This window comes from Podarcis liolepis, assembly GCF_965112155.1.
Source record: "Podarcis liolepis genome assembly, chromosome: W".
Taxonomy (NCBI): domain Eukaryota; kingdom Metazoa; phylum Chordata; class Lepidosauria; order Squamata; family Lacertidae; genus Podarcis; species Podarcis liolepis.
In genome coordinates, this window is record NC_139568.1 from 14,565,616 (window position 1) to 14,581,209 (window position 15,594).

The following is a 15,594-nucleotide window of genomic DNA, read 5'->3' on the forward strand; positions in this document are numbered from 1 at the left end:
AAAGAGGCGGTTATTAAACCATCTTTAGATGCGGCCACGATGGCCAATTATCGCCCAGTCTCAAATCTTCCATTCTTGGGCAAGGTGACTGAGCGAGTGGTTGCTGAACAACTCCAGGCACGCCTGGAAGAAGCGGACCATTTGGATCCCTTCCAGTTGGGATTCAGGGCTCATCATGGGACTGAAACTGCCTTGGTCGCTGTTATGTACTGAGTTGAATAGGATCCAAACTGCAGCAGTCTGATTGGTCCTAGAACAATAGGATCCAAATTGCAGCAGTCTGATTGGTCCTAGAACAATAGGATTCAGAATGCAGCAGTCTGATTGGTCCAAGAACAATGCAGCAGTATGATTGGTTGGCAGGAACCACCCAATCATGCTCCAGATATAAGTGAATCCACAACCTGATTGGCTTACAGTAGAATTCCAGAATTAACCAATCATGTGTAGCCCATTGTGTAAATAATGTATATAAAGCAGATACTTTGAGGGGACTTTCATTCATTCCTCCTCACAACTAAGAGCTGAAAAAAGAGCATGAAATCACTTTGCGACTCTGAGTATATTTCACTGGCGACGAAGGTGGGATCCCGCTGAGCTGACTGCCACACACAGCACCGCAGCACCGCCACCTGCCGCACCGCTGCTTCGCACCGTGTATCTCTTGGCTTCAGCTCCGGGACCCAAGGAACTCAGAATGGCAACCGACAGCAGCTTCTCGCCGTTCAACCCAGCATCTGGAGACTGGGAAGCGTACGCCTCCCGTTTCACCTTCCTTCTAGAAGCCAAAGGGGTCACCGATGAAGAAGACGCCAAGAAGAGGGTGATATTCTTCAGCATCTGCGGAGAGGAGACATTTGAAATCGCCCGGGCTCTCCTTGCACCTGAAGACGTCGCTACTGTTCCATACAAAACAATAATGGAACAGCTGAAGGGGCACTTTTCGCCGCAGCCCTCAGTGGTGGCTCGTCGAAATGCCTTCTACGCAAAGCGGCAAGCCCCTGGGGAAACCATAACTGGGTTTGTGACCTCTCTCCGCCAAGCTGCGCGGTTCTGCAACTTCTCAGAGCTGGAGAACATGCTTCGTGACCGCCTCGTCGGTGGCCTGAAGGATGAGAAGCTGCAACGACGCCCCTACGCCAAGAAGGACCTAACGTTCCAGGTCGCTCTGGAGGAGGCCCTGGCAACGGAAGCTGCCAAGAGGTCGACGCAAGAGGCACGGCCGAGCCTGCCACCCCAACCGAGGGTCCACCATGAAGACCTCACCGACGACTCAGGATCTGACAGGGAGGAGGTGCACCGAGTACAGCAGCGCACTCAAGCAGCCCACATACCACAGCTGCCTCGACGAGAAGGAGGGAACTGCGTAAGCTGCGGGGAAAGTTACGAGAGGAGGACCTGCCGTTTCCGCAACGAAGAGTATAGGCAGTGCAGAAAATTGGGAAACATCGCCCGGGTGTGTCGAGCTCGGCCCCCCCGACGCCAGGCATCAGATGACCAATCCAAGAGCCCCAGGTCCCGGGGCCCAACGCACCAAGGCAACTCTACGGAGCTCACGGACCTCCAGGTATACCAGTGGCCCCACCCCAACGTAGAGAAAAATTATGTAGAGGTACAGATAGAGGGGGCCCCATGCCGCATGGAGCTTGACACGGGTTCAACTCTATCCATAATATCGGCAAGGACCTTAAGGAAACTGTGTCCTAGTGGGGGTCCCAAACTCAGGCCGGCCCCATTCACCCTCTGGGACTTCCAAAAACGTAAGGTCCCCACAATGGGGGTGGGGACCTTCAGGGTGCAATACCGAGGGCGGACGCGGCAACTGGACTTGCTCGTGGTCAAGGGCCCCTACATTAGCTTACTGGGATTGGCATGGTTTGGACCACTGGGGCTAGCCATCACCGGGGTGAACCACACTACCTTACAAGTGGACGTGCAAGGAATTTCCAGGGGTTTTCGATGGGAAATTGGGACAGTATACGCCCCCCCCATTGCTCTACAGCTTGACCCCGCAGTACGACCGGTCAGGCTCAAGGCCCGCCGGGTCCCGTTCGCCCTGAAACCCCGTATAGACGAGGAATTGGACCGGCTCGTGGAGCAAGGAGTGCTGGAGCCGGTGCCTAATGCCCCCTGGGAAACCCCAGTCATCACACCCGTCAAGCCCAATAGTTCGGTCCGCATCTGCGCAGACTACAAATGTACCATAAACAAGGCCCTCACGGCCCATGCATACCCAGTGCCAGTGGTCAGCCATGTCCTTGCCACCCTGGCTGGGTCGAAAATTTTTGGCAAGCTGGAGTTGGCCCAAGCATATCAACAGCTGCCGGTAGATGAGGCCACAGCAGAGGCACAGACGATTGTGACGCACAGAGGAGCGTTCAGGGTAAAGCGGCTGCAATTCGGTGTCAGTGTGGCACCAGGCATATTCCAGAATCTAATGGACTCTCTCCTTAAAGGGATTCCTGGTGTCACCTCCTTCTTCAATGATGTGTTGATTGCTGGGCCCACACCAGAGGAGTTTGAGGACCGCCTCCGCACCGTTCTGCACCGTTTCCAGATGGCGGGTCTCAAGGTGAAGCGGGAAAAATGTCTACTAGGAGTGCCTCAGGTGGACTTTCTGGGATTTATGGTGGACGCAGAAGGGGTCCACCCGACTGGGGACAAGGTACGGGCCATCTGTGATGCCCCAGCACCCAAGAGCAAGACTGAACTTCAGGCCTTCTTGGGACTATTGAACTTTTACCATTCCTTCCTTCCCCACAAGGCGGCGGTAGCAGAGCCCCTACACAGACTCCTGGACAAGCGGGCCCCTTGGGTGTGGGGCCAGCGCCAGGAGGCTGCATTCCAGGCAGTCAAGAACTTGCTTGTCTCAAACTCGGTCTTGGCACACTTCAATGAGAGGCTGCCGGTGGTGCTAGCATGCGACGCCTCGCCCTATGGCATTGGCGCTGTCCTGGGACACCAACTCCCGGATGGAAGAGAGGTACCGGTTGCATACTTTTCCCAGACACTCAACGCAACTGAGCGGAACTACTCGCAAATAGACAAGTAGGGTCTGGCAATCGTGAAGGGAGTAAAAAAATTCCATGATTTCTTGTACGGGCGGCCCTTCACCGTGGTGACTGACCACAAGCCGTTGCTTGGCTTGTTTGCCCCCGAAAAGCAGACCCCCCAAGTGCTGTCTCCTCACGTCCTCAGGTGGTCAATTTTCCTTGCCAGCTACCAGTATGCACTGATTCACTGCCCGGGGAAGGCAATGGGCCATGCGGACGCCCTCAGCAGGCTACCACTACCGGAAACAGGCCCCGACCCAGCACCTGCACAAGAGGTTATGAGCCTGGAGCTGCTTCCCGACCGCCCCATTCAGGCACAAGAAGTTGCACACCATTCCAAGAAAGATAGGGTCATCTCCCGGGTCCTGGACTGGGTGTGGAGGGGATGGCCCAGCAGCAGCCCTGGGCCAGAATTCGCCGGCTACATAACCCGCAAACATGAACTGTCGGCCCACAAGGGGTGCCTGTTATGGGGAAGCAGGGTCGTTGTTCCCCAGCCCCTCCGCAAAAGGGTCCTCACAGCCCTACACGAGACACATCCAGGGGTAGTAAGAATGAAGGCCCTTGCCAGGAGTTATGTGTGGTGGCCAGGGATCGACGGAGAGATAGAGGCCTGGGTCAAACACTGCCAGGCCTGCCAAGAATCCCGCCCAGATCCCCCAAGGGCCCCAGTCCAGTCCTGGGAGTCCGCCCGAGCACCATGGTCACGCCTGCATGTGGACTTCGCTGGCCCCTTTCAGGGGAAAACATTCTTCATAGTGGTGGACTCCTACACCAAATGGCTGGAAGTCGCACTGGTACCGTCCACTTCCACGTCCGCAGCCATCCGGGTACTACGCAGGCTGTTTGCAACCCACGGGCTCCCTGACACTCTCGTCTCAGACAACGGGACTGCATTTACGTCAGGAGAATTCCAAACCTTCACAGCGCAGAACGCTATCCGCCACATCCGTTCGCCGCCATTCCACCCTGCCACCAATGGCCAAGCAGAACGCATGGTGCGGACCACCAAGGACACCCTTCGCCGCATGACGCAAGGGGATTGGGAGAACCGCCTTGCCACATTCCTCCTAGCACAGCACAGCACCCCCAGCTCAACGACTGGCCAGAGCCCTGCTGAACTACTAATGGGTCGGCGCCTTGCAATCAGATTGGACCACCTTCACCCCGATAGAGCTCAGGATGAGGTAGTGGTGGGGGAAGGCAGGAACCCCCGGACCTTCGAGGCCCAGGACCCAGTGTACTCAAAGAATTTTGGGGCAGGCCCAGCATGGGTACCCGCCACAGTCACCAGGGTCACTGGCCTCGTGTCATACGAGCTGCTAACAGATGGGGGGCAATGCTGGCGCCGCCACTGCAACCAGATACGGCGACGATTCCCAGGAGAAAACCAGGAGGAGGAAAGGTCAGAGGAGTCCCAAGGGAACAGAGGGGCAGTGAGGCCCATAGACCAGGAGGAGCCAGCAGGAGAGGCAGAATCAGTAAATACAGAGGCCGAAAGGACACCGGAACCAGAACCACGACTGAGCGAGCCGGTTGCACCAGACCAAACAGGCCCATCACAGCCAGCATCCTTGGAACACGAGCCAGAACCTGAACCCCAGACCAGGGAACACCACAGGCCGCAACACACACGTAGGCCGCCGGCGTACCTCGAGGACTATGAATGCGACCTCCCGGGCAGGACTGGAACTTAGAGGGGAGGGGTATTATGTACTGAGTTGAATAGGATCCAAACTGCAGCAGTCTGATTGGTCCTAGAACAATAGGATCCAAATTGCAGCAGTCTGATTGGTCCTAGAACAATAGGATTCAGAATGCAGCAGTCTGATTGGTCCAAGAACAATGCAGCAGTATGATTGGTTGGCAGGAACCACCCAATCATGCTCCAGATATAAGTGAATCCACAACCTGATTGGCTTACAGTAGAATTCCAGAATTAACCAATCATGTGCAGCCCATTGTGTAAATAATGTATATAAAGCAGATACTTTGAGGGGACTTTCATTCATTCCTCCTCACCACTATGAGCTGAATAAAGAGCATGAAATCACTTTGCGACTCTGAGTATATTTCAGTCGCACTGGTTGATGATCTCCAGCGGGCTAGGGACAAAGGTGAGAGCTGTTTCCTAGTTCTGCTGGATCTCTCAGCGGCGTTTGATACCATCAACCATAACATCCTTCTGGACCGTCTTGAGGGGCTGGGAGCTGGGGGCACTGTCATACAGTGGTTCCGCTCCTTCCTCCTGGGCCGTGTTGGTGGTGGGGGATGAGTGTTCAGACCCCTGGGCTCTCACTTGTGGGGTGCCTCAGGGTTCTGTCCTCTCCCCCATGCTTTTCAACATTTACATGCAGCCACTGGGAGAGATAATCAGGAGGTTTGGGCTGGGTGTTCATCAGTATGCGGATGATACCCAGCTCTACCTCTCTTTTAAATCAGAACCAGTGAAGGCGGTGAAGGTCCTGTGTGAGTGTCTGGAGGCGGTTGGAGGATGGATGGCGGCTAACAGATTGAGGTTGAATCCTGACAAGACAGAAGTACTGTTTTTGGGGGACAGGAGGCGGGCAGGTGTGGAGGATTCCCTGGTCCTGAATGGGGTAACTGTGCCCCTGAAGGACCAGATGCACAGCCTGGGAGTCATTTTGGACTCACAGCTGTCCATGGAGGCACAGGTCAAATCTGTATCCAGGGCAGCTGTTTAGCAGCTCCATCTGGTACATAGGCTGAGACCCTATCTGCCTGCAGACTGTCATGCCAGAGTGGTGCATGCTCTGGTTATCTCCCGCTTAGACTACTGGAATGCACTCTACGTGGGGCTACCTTTGAAGGTGACCCGGTAACTACAACTAATCCAGAATGCGGCAGCTAGACTGGTGACTGGGAGCGGCCGCCGAGACCATATAACACCGGTCTTGAAAGACCTACATTGGCTCCCAGTACGTTTCCGAGCACAATTCAAAGTGTTGGTGCTGACCTTTAAAGCCCTAAACGGCCTCGGTCCAGTATAGCTGAAGGAGCGTCTCCACCCCCATCATTCTGCCCGGACACTGAGGTCCAGCTCTGAGGGCCTTCTGGCGGTTCCCTCATTGTGAGAGGCCAAGTTACAGGGAACCAGGCAGAGGGCCTTCTCGGTAGTGGCGCCCTCCCTGTGGAACGCCCTCCCATCAAATGTTAAAGCGATAAACAACTACCTGACATTCAGAAGACATCTGAAGGCAGCCCTGTTCAGGGAAGTTTTTAATATGTGACATTTTAGTGTATTTTTCAACCCAGCCAGATGAGCCGGGTACAAATAATAAATTATTATTATTATTATTATTATTATTATTATTATTATTATTAACCCCTCCTGACCTCCCCTGTGAACTTTGCCCCTTGACACCACCCCCACCTGCAGGGTTCTCTCCTCAGGGAAAAGAACCGTTAGCACCTCCTCCTCTTACCCCCACCTTTCCATTCTCCCCTCCCCGGAGGCTGCCTCGGCTGCCTGTGGAGACCCGGCCATGGAGAGCGATGACATCTGCTCCTCCCCTCCACAGGTACGTGGCCTCCTCCCTCAGCGCAGTAGTGTAGCGTGGGTTCTCAGCACCCGGGGCAAGGCAAGTAATTTGCGCCCCCTAACCCGTGGATTTTAGCATTCGAATCTCTTCCGCGCCCCCCCATGCTGCGCCAGGTGCAGCAGGCCCCCCTGCACCCCCCACACTATGCCACTGCTCCCACCACAGGTCTTCAGGACAGCCATCCGAAGCCTGGCGGCGGGAGGAGGTCTCTCCGCCCCACCGCCAGCCTTTGGAGGTTCCTGCTTCCTCGAGGAGGGCCGGCCAAACGCGCCCCCCCCAAATGTTGCGCCCGGTGCGGCCGGCACCCCTGGCACCCCCCACGCTACGCCACTGCCTCAGCGTGGCACCCTTGTAAGGGCTTCGTTTCCCTTCCCGGGCTTCCTCCCACCCTCTGCCCCTGCACGGCTTTAAAGGGCACCCTTGAGAGAGCGGAGGGGGGCAGCCGTCATTGAGATTGTGGTAGTTGTTATTTAAGAGCATTGGACCGGGGAAAATCTGCGTTCAAATCCTCACTCAGCCGTAGCCGCTCAATTGGGTGTCCTTTGGCCAGTCGTTCTCTTTTAGCCTACCTCACAGTGTTTTTGTGGGGATAAAGTGTGCATGTGTTTGTTGGCTGAAAAGTGAGGGGAGATCACTAGTCATGGAAGTTATGTTTTTGTTGCTCCATTTATATCCTGCTTATTTCACAAGATTTGTTTGTAGTAAAATGAATGAGGCAATATTATTATCAGTTAAAACATTTAAAATGACTGTTTAAAAGCATTGAAAAGATAATTGAAAACCATGGTAAGTTAAAAGGCAGATATCATTCCCTTCCTTTCAAGGAGTCCATGGTGACAGACACATCAATTAAAAGTTATAAAAACAGTTAAAAATATTCTCTGAACTAGTGATGTTTGGGTTGCTATGAATAACATCATTCAGCCATAGGCAGTTAGCTACAGTACAAGGGAGACAGAAGCACCTCACCAGAGAAGGCATTCCACAAATAGGGAACTGCCACAGAGAAGGCCCTGCTATGGATCAATGCCAACCAGGCAGTCCCCAGTGGCAGTATAGTATACCTACAACTTATGCACATTTAACTTGTGCACATTCAGCTTTACATGTGTGGCAAAAAATTTTTTTGAATAGGGCATGGTGTTCCGCGAAAAATGACTTTGGCAATCCTGCCTGCTGTTGAACCCAATTTACAATTTTGGCTTTAGGCGAGATCGCTGGAACTAACTCCTATGTAAGATGCGGGCTTACTATACTACTGTATACAGTTTTCAGATTAAGAGAATTAAATCAAGTTACTGAATTGCTACTTAATGCAAGTTAATGAAGAGAAGCAGGAAAGGAAATTGCTTTCAGGTCCTGCTTTAAGATTTTCCTGGAGGCAAGCGCCCTTAGTGCTATAAGAATAATAATATGCTGTTAAGAAATACAGATTTGTTGGATTTGGAAGGTTATGACAATAGATTTGGTTGGCACGCATCTCTATGGTATAATAAAACAAAAATCCATAAAGGATTTGGTAATCACATATTTTGAAGATGTGATGGGATGATGAGCTGCTTGTGCGTAAAATCCTAGTCCCTCAGAGTTTGGTTAAGTCCGCAAACCTCTGTCTGTAACGGAGCCCCTTAAGCATGGCTCCGTCAGTCGCTGGCAGATTCCGACAGTGGTTGCTTACGGAATCTCTTCCAACATAAAAGCTCCTTAACGGAAACGCGTCTTCTGGACTCTCGGCGTGACAGTTTCCGGCGAGGAGTGGGTGTCCCTATAGGAGGTCCTGAAACCTCCCCACTGCTTTCGCTGGAAGTGTCTCTGAGCCATCCCTCCTGCTCACTTTCCCTCGGAGCTCCTCCTCTCCCCCTGCTGGTTCCCTCTTCAGCTGCAGAGTCTCTCCCAACCTCTGTGAGCCCTTCCACCTCCTGTCCTTCCGATGGCAGTTCCCTGACAGAAGATCTTTATATTTCAAAATTTGAAATAGAAATATTAAACAATGAATGTAAAACAATGTCTAAAATGTATAAAATACTGTTGAAATGGCATTTGAAAGATGAGGAAGTGAAATTGGTAATGATACATTGGGCAAAAGACTTTGGATATAATATACAGCTTGAAGAATGGGAAAGGTTGTGGAATGAAAGGATAAAATTTACAGCCTGTAATGCTTTGAAAGAGAATATGATGAAAATGATGTGTAGATGGTATATTACACCAGTGAAATTAGCTAAAATGTATAAGACAATAATAAATGTTGGAAATGTAAAGAAAAAGAAGGAACATTTTATCATATGTGGTGGGAATGTAAAAAAGTAAAGAACTTCTGGGAAATGATATATAATGAGATGAAAAAGATGTTGAAATATACATTCTTAAAAAAACCAGAAGCATTTTTACTTGGTATTATAGGTCAGGACATTAATAGGCAAGATGTTAAATTGTTTTTATATGCAACAACTGTGGCAAGAGTATTGTTAGCCCAGAAATGTAAACAAGAAGAAATTCTGACGGAAGAAGAATGGCAGACAAAATTAATGGACTATGCAGAATTGGACAAAATGACAGGAAGGATTCGAAACCTGTGGGACCAGAGATTTACAGAAGATTGGAAGAAGTATATTAATTATTTGAAGAGCAACTGTAATCAACAAATTACGCTAGTAGGACTACAAGAAGTTTTGTAAGGAGAAATATACGAAGTGTTACAAAGTAGAAAATGATAGAGATATTGGTTATGAGTTTGAAATGTAATAAGGAAGATAAGAAATGCATACTGAGAGATTAGATTGGAAAATTTTCAGACAGGGTTGATGGAAGTCAAAAATTTGATTAAGATGTAAAAGTATGTTTAATTACTGTTGAAAATGATATGTTTAAAAAACTAATAAAATTATATATATATAAAATATAATAATAATAATAATAATAATAATAATAATAATAATAATAATAATTTTTATTTATATCCCACCCTCCCCAGTCAAAGCTGGGCTCAGAGAATATGTGTTATATCCAATATTGCTTCTGTTCAGAATAGGTTCATTGAAATTGATGGGCATGACTAATGTAAGCATATTGATTTCAGTGGGTTCACTCTGAGTGGCTAGTTACAACCTTGTTGTTTGGTAGTAGAAGGTCTTAGGTTCAATCCTTGGAATTTCCAGTTAGACTGAGAAGGTCTTTGGTCTGAAACTCCAGAGATCTGTTGCCACTTAGTGTAGACACTACTGAGCTGGGTGGACAGATGGCCTGACCTGGTGTAAGGAAGTTTTTCATGTCTCTGTGGACTTTAGATCTGATTCATGATTCTCTTAGGTCCTTAAAGGGTGGCTCTATCAGCTCCCATTAGCCATGATTGCTAAATAAACCTCCATGTTTCATGATGGTCTAACATGGAGTAGTTCAACTCAGAGTACTTGATCCTGGGGGCATAAAACTGGGGAGAATATTGCATTCAATCCTTGCTTGTGAACGTCATTGAAAGCATTTGTATGGTCTCTGTTAGAAGAAAGCTGGTGCTCTAGTTGAAATTTGGATCTCATACAGCCAGAAAGTTTTCACTTCCCAGGAAGTTCTTGTTGGGATATTTCCGTTCCACCTTAAAAGGGAGCAGGCTTTGTGAGTAACAGAGTCTGCGCATGTCCTGTTCACAGGATGTTTATGTTTGCTATTCCTTTCGATTTCAGTTGGTCAGAGACGCTGACACAGAATGGTCATGTTTTCTTTGTTCTGTTCAACGCTAAATAAAGTCTGTAAAATATGCTCTTCTGCGGTGCAAGCTTTCTGCCTGTGTTTCTGCTGATAAAGAGGAGTGTGCACGAGCCTATCTATCTCTGAGGCTTCGTGTCGCTAACTGCTGGATCTGCCTGTCTACGGGAGATCGATGGACGTCCGGCAGCCGGCTTGGGGCCATGATGGACTATATCTCCCTGGCAGTTTCCCAACAACAAGGTTTCAGGCCCAGATTCACAGCACCTACAGGAGAGTAAAGCTGCAACAGACTGCGTTTGAGGTACATGGGGAAAGCGGAAGAAAATAGGGAGGCTTTTGGCTTTTCTGTTTACCTCGGAAGGAGCCTTTGATCTCCGGCAGGGCTTAATTGGCCTGGGAGCCAAGCCAGAGAGTTCGTGATTAATGAGCTGCCAAGATAAGGAGTCTCTGAAGTTAAAAAAAGACTCACGGCTAAAGCAAAAAGCTGGAAATGGAGTTTTTCCAAGCTTATGGAGATGCTGACTGTCCACTAAAGTTACATGGGCAGAATTATGAAACCTGGGCAAAATGGTGTGAGAGCTTGTTGCGTCAGTTTAGGGTGTGGCATACCGTTTCTGAGGCCCCCCCCCGGTTCCTCTGACAGAGAGATGGAAAGCCGATGATTCGAAGGCGATAGACGTAATAGTCTTATCCGTCTCTCTTGAGGAAATTAAGACGCTGGCTGGCAACACCACTGCACGTGGAATGTGGAATGCTTTGAAAGCTGCTCACAAGCCAGTCATCCCAGCCCAGAGTTTGACTGCATCGGAGGTCCTGGCTGTTTCCCAGAATGCGAGTGAATGCAGGGATGCTGAGGGCACCGGTTGCAAGCTGCAGGGGGAGCTGACCGTCACATCATCCCAGGCAGCATTCCAGCCTCCAGGGGGAGCCAAGGAGTCGGCAGCTGAGAGCTCTGTTTCTCGTGGGAGCCAAGGTCATCGTCTTTGCAGAGGCCGGAAAGGCAAAGGTAAACAGAAGCAGGTGTCTGCAGATGGCCAGGAGCAGAGGGAGGGTGAAGAGCCCGCGCCAGGGAAAAACAAAGCGTTGTTTGCTGGCACAGCTTCACCAAAGGCTAAAGGCACGTCTGCTGACCAGAAGCAGGGGGGCAAGCTGCAAAAGCCCACGCCAGTGGAAAACAAGGCTATGTTTGCTGGCACAGCTTCACCAAAGGCTAAAGGCACGTCTGCTGGCCAGGAGCAGCAGGGAGGCAAGCTGCAAAAGCCCACGCCAGTGGAGAACAAGGGTTTGCTTGCTGTAAAGACCGCTCCAACAGCCAAAGGCAGATTTATTGTGGATTCAGGTGCGACCCGCCATATCACGAAGGATCGGCACCTGTTTATCTCCTTCAAGCCTCAGGAAGGTGAGATCCACCTGGCTGACGGAAAGACGTTGCAAATCGCAGGAGAAGGGACTGTGAAACTTGCAAGTTTGCACACAACCATCAGCGGTGTACTTTATGTTCCAGGCGCTGCAAGCAATTTGCTGAGTGTCCCGCAGCTTACTGGGCGTGGTTTTCAGATTTCCTTCAAGAGGAGCGTCTGTGTCATCAGTAAAGGCAAAGAGGACTATTTGCATGCAAAGTTTATGGATGGTTTGTTCCATATAACTTATGAGGACACTGCTGTTGTATCTAATGCTGATTCTTGTTGTGTTGCACAAACTAACAAAGTTCTTCATGCAGGTTGCATTCACGATGCGCATCGAAGGTTTGGTCACCTCTCTTGGAAGGCACTGGCCAAGATGCCAGAGGTGGTTGAGGGTTTGAACATCAAACCCTGTAAATTTCACATGAAATGTGTATCTTGTGCAGAGAACAAGGTGAAGGTTGCTCCAAAAGGCAAGGAGTCTAGCAGGCAGGCTTCCAAACCCTACCAGCTAGTGCATGCGGACCTGGTTGGGCCACTTACGCCCTCTTTAGGGGGAGCAAGGTACTTCATGGTTCTAATTGATTCTTTTTCTAGGTACATTCATGTGTTTTTGCTCGAACAGAAATCGCAAGCGTTTCCGAAGTTTAAGGCATTCTGTGCTTGGTTGGAGAACGTGCACGGTAAACGTATTTCCTCTTTGTTTACTGATCGAGGCGGGGAGTTCACTTCTCAGCAGTTTGAAGCTTTCCTGACTGAGAAGGGAATCCAGCATGACATGTCAACGCCCAAATCGCCATGGATGAATGGGCTTGCGGAGCGAGCAAATCAGACATTGCTGCAAGGAATGAAAACCTTGTTGCATGATGCCAATCTCCCTGATAAGTTTTGGGGGGAGGCTTTGGGGAATTTTGTTTATTCTTTTAATAGCAGATTGTCATCACCCATTGGCTGTACTCCCTATGAGAAGATGTTTGGCAAAAAGCCCAACATCAAGCACATAAGAATCTTTGGTTCTGACATGTGGGTACACTCCCCACAAACCAACAAGCTTGGGAAGCGTGGGGCACATGGTTTGTTCATGGGGTACGAAAAAGGTGCATACAGGGTATGGATGACTAACTCTAAGTCCATTAAGTTCACAAGGAGTGTTGAGTACAATCCTAAGTGGGGGGGAAATGTGGGAATTTTCCAGAGTTACCCAGAGGAGAATGAAGGTGATGTCAAGCAAGCAGCTAAAGCTGAGGAAGCTGCTGAGGATGATGATGATGATGATGATCAGAGTTCGGATTCCAGTTCAGTGGGCGGTGCTGCTGCTGGTGTCAGTGACAGTGATGACACAGCAGACTACCAGAGCGCAAAGGCCTCAGTCAGACCATCTGATGCGTCTGACAATGAACTGGAAGAACCACTGTTCACCATTGGTCATTTTTCTCCTAAGAAAGAGGAGATGAGTCCAGAAGACTTGCGTCTAGTACGTAGGTCTGAAAGGGCGACCAAAGGCAGACCTCCAAAGAGGTATGCTGATGAGTTTGCTAAGACAGCAACTGCTGTTCTTAGTAGCTCAGAGAAGGTATGGGAACCTTCAAGCTTCAAAGAGGTTCAGGAGTTAACCTCTAAAGATGCTGAGCCTTGGCTTAATGCCATGAAGGCTGAAGTTGATTCCTTGAACAGGAACCAAACTTGGGAACTGGTACCGGTAGTCCCAGGAATGAGACTGGTTGGCAGCAAATGGGTCTTCAAGGCCAAGACAGACCAGAATGGCAAGGTAGTCAGACACAAAGCCAGATTGGTTGCCAGAGGTTTTTCACAGGTACCAGGACAGGATTACCACGAGACCTACTCTCCCACAGTCAAATATGAGAGCATTCGGCTGATGCTCAAGATTGCTGCGGAGGAGAAACTGCATGTTTCCCACCACGACATTAATACAGCTTTTTTGTACGGGATTTTGAACGAGGAGCTGTTCATGCTTCCACCTGATGGGATGGAGATACAGAAGGGAATGGTCTGTAAACTGCGGAAATCCTTATATGGTCTCAAGCAGAGTGCCAGGTGTTGGAACACAAAACTCACTGAGACATTGCTTTCTCTAGGTTTTCACCAGGGCAAAGCTGATCCATGTGTGTTTGTCAAGGAGGAGGGGCAAAACAAACTGTATTGTTTATGTTTTGTTGATGATCTTCTGATGTTTTGGAAGAATCAGGCTTTCTACCAAAGCACCCTAGCTCAGCTGAAGGAGCTCTTTGACATGAAGGATCTTGGTGAGGTATCCAACTATCTTTCTCTGCAGGTGGAGAGGGACCAAGCAGGTAATTTTCTGGTACACCAAACACAGAAAATTGCTGATGTATTAACCAGGTTGAATTTGGTTGATGCAAACCCAGCAGACACACCGATGGTGACAGGTTACCAGGTAGACAGTACTGCTGAAGCGTTTTCTGACACAACGCTGTACAGATGCATTCTAGGCAAACTGAATTTCATTGCCAGATGTTCAAGACCTGACATAGCTGTAAGCTGTAATCTGCTTAGCAGACATGCCAACAATCCTACGGTTCAGGATTGGAAAGCTCTGAAGCGCATAGCCCGCTATTTGAAAGGGACTATGCACTACAGGCTGAGGTTCACCAGTCAGAAGACTGGAGGTCTTGAAATCTTTGCTGATGCAAGTTTTGGAAGTGACACCACGGATGGTACAAGCACTTCTGGAGTATGCTACATGTACAACCACTGCCTGTTTGACTGGTTGTGCAAGAAGCAAACAACAGTGAGCCTAAGTTCCTGTGAAGCAGAACTCAATGCTCTGTCATTTTCACTCATGGATTGTGAATGGTTGATGCAACTGTTTAAGGACATCAGGGTGTCTGTGAAATGTCCTATACAAGTGTATCAAGACAATAGATCTTGTTTGGCTTTGCTGAACTCCGAGAGTTGCAAGCAAAGGACCAAGTACTTGCAGACTAAGCTACATCGTGCAAGAGAGTGTATTCAGAAAGGACTGATTCGGGTGTCCTACATGCCAGGAAATGAAATTCCTGCTGATCTGTTGTCTAAGGTTGTTAACAGAGAACAACTTAAGGTTTATGTACAAAGGTTGCAATTGGGTTGAACACATCCCCTCTCTGTGAAAGCAGAGAGCAACTGAACAACAAAGGAACAGGAAACCAGTAACATCACATCTGTCTCCCGTGAGACTTCCAACAGTATGGAATCTCTGGAATGTAAACAGAGTCTTGTGACTCCAAGCACTGCACAGTGGCAACACACAGAAACCAACAATTTGCTCTAATGGACCAGCCTTTACTATGGTGTATCCTATACAGGTGTATCAAGACAACAGGTCCTGTTTGGCTTTTCTAGCCTCAGAGAGTTGCAAGCAAAGAACCAAATACTTGCAGATTAAGTTACATCGTGCAAGGGAGTCCAGAAAGGACTCATTCAGGTGTCCTACATGCCAGGAAACAAAATTCCTGCAGATCTGTTGTCTAAGGTTGTTAACAGAGAACAACTTAAGGTTTATGTACAGCGGTTGCAGTTGGGTTGAAATACTGTGACACAGGTGACACAGGTTACACGGAAAGGGGGAGGATGTTAGAATATTCCGTTCTACCTTTAGGAACAGGCATGACTGTTGTGCATCACATGCCTATTTACACTCCAGCACAGCTTGCTGGGAACTTCCATTTGTGTATAGCTATGGCTTTTAGCTGTTCTTGCTTTGGAAGTGAAGGAGAGAAGATATGTTTCCTTTGTCCTAACATATTCTGAATAAACTGCTTGTAAATATGCTCACACAGCCTCTCCCTGCCCTTCTGTTGCAAAGCGTTTTACTCTGCTGGCTTGCGTGCTCAGATTCTGAAGGCACCT

The 15,594-nt window shown here is 49.2% G+C and overlaps 1 protein-coding gene across 1 annotated transcript in view; it reads left to right on the forward strand.

The window, feature by feature from the left end:
• The window catches only part of LOC310697702 (ubiquitin-conjugating enzyme E2 A), a 627,049-nt gene that overhangs the window by 131,666 nt on the left and 479,789 nt on the right, over positions 1 to 15,594 (forward strand). The gene's annotated exons all lie outside the window — the stretch shown is intronic.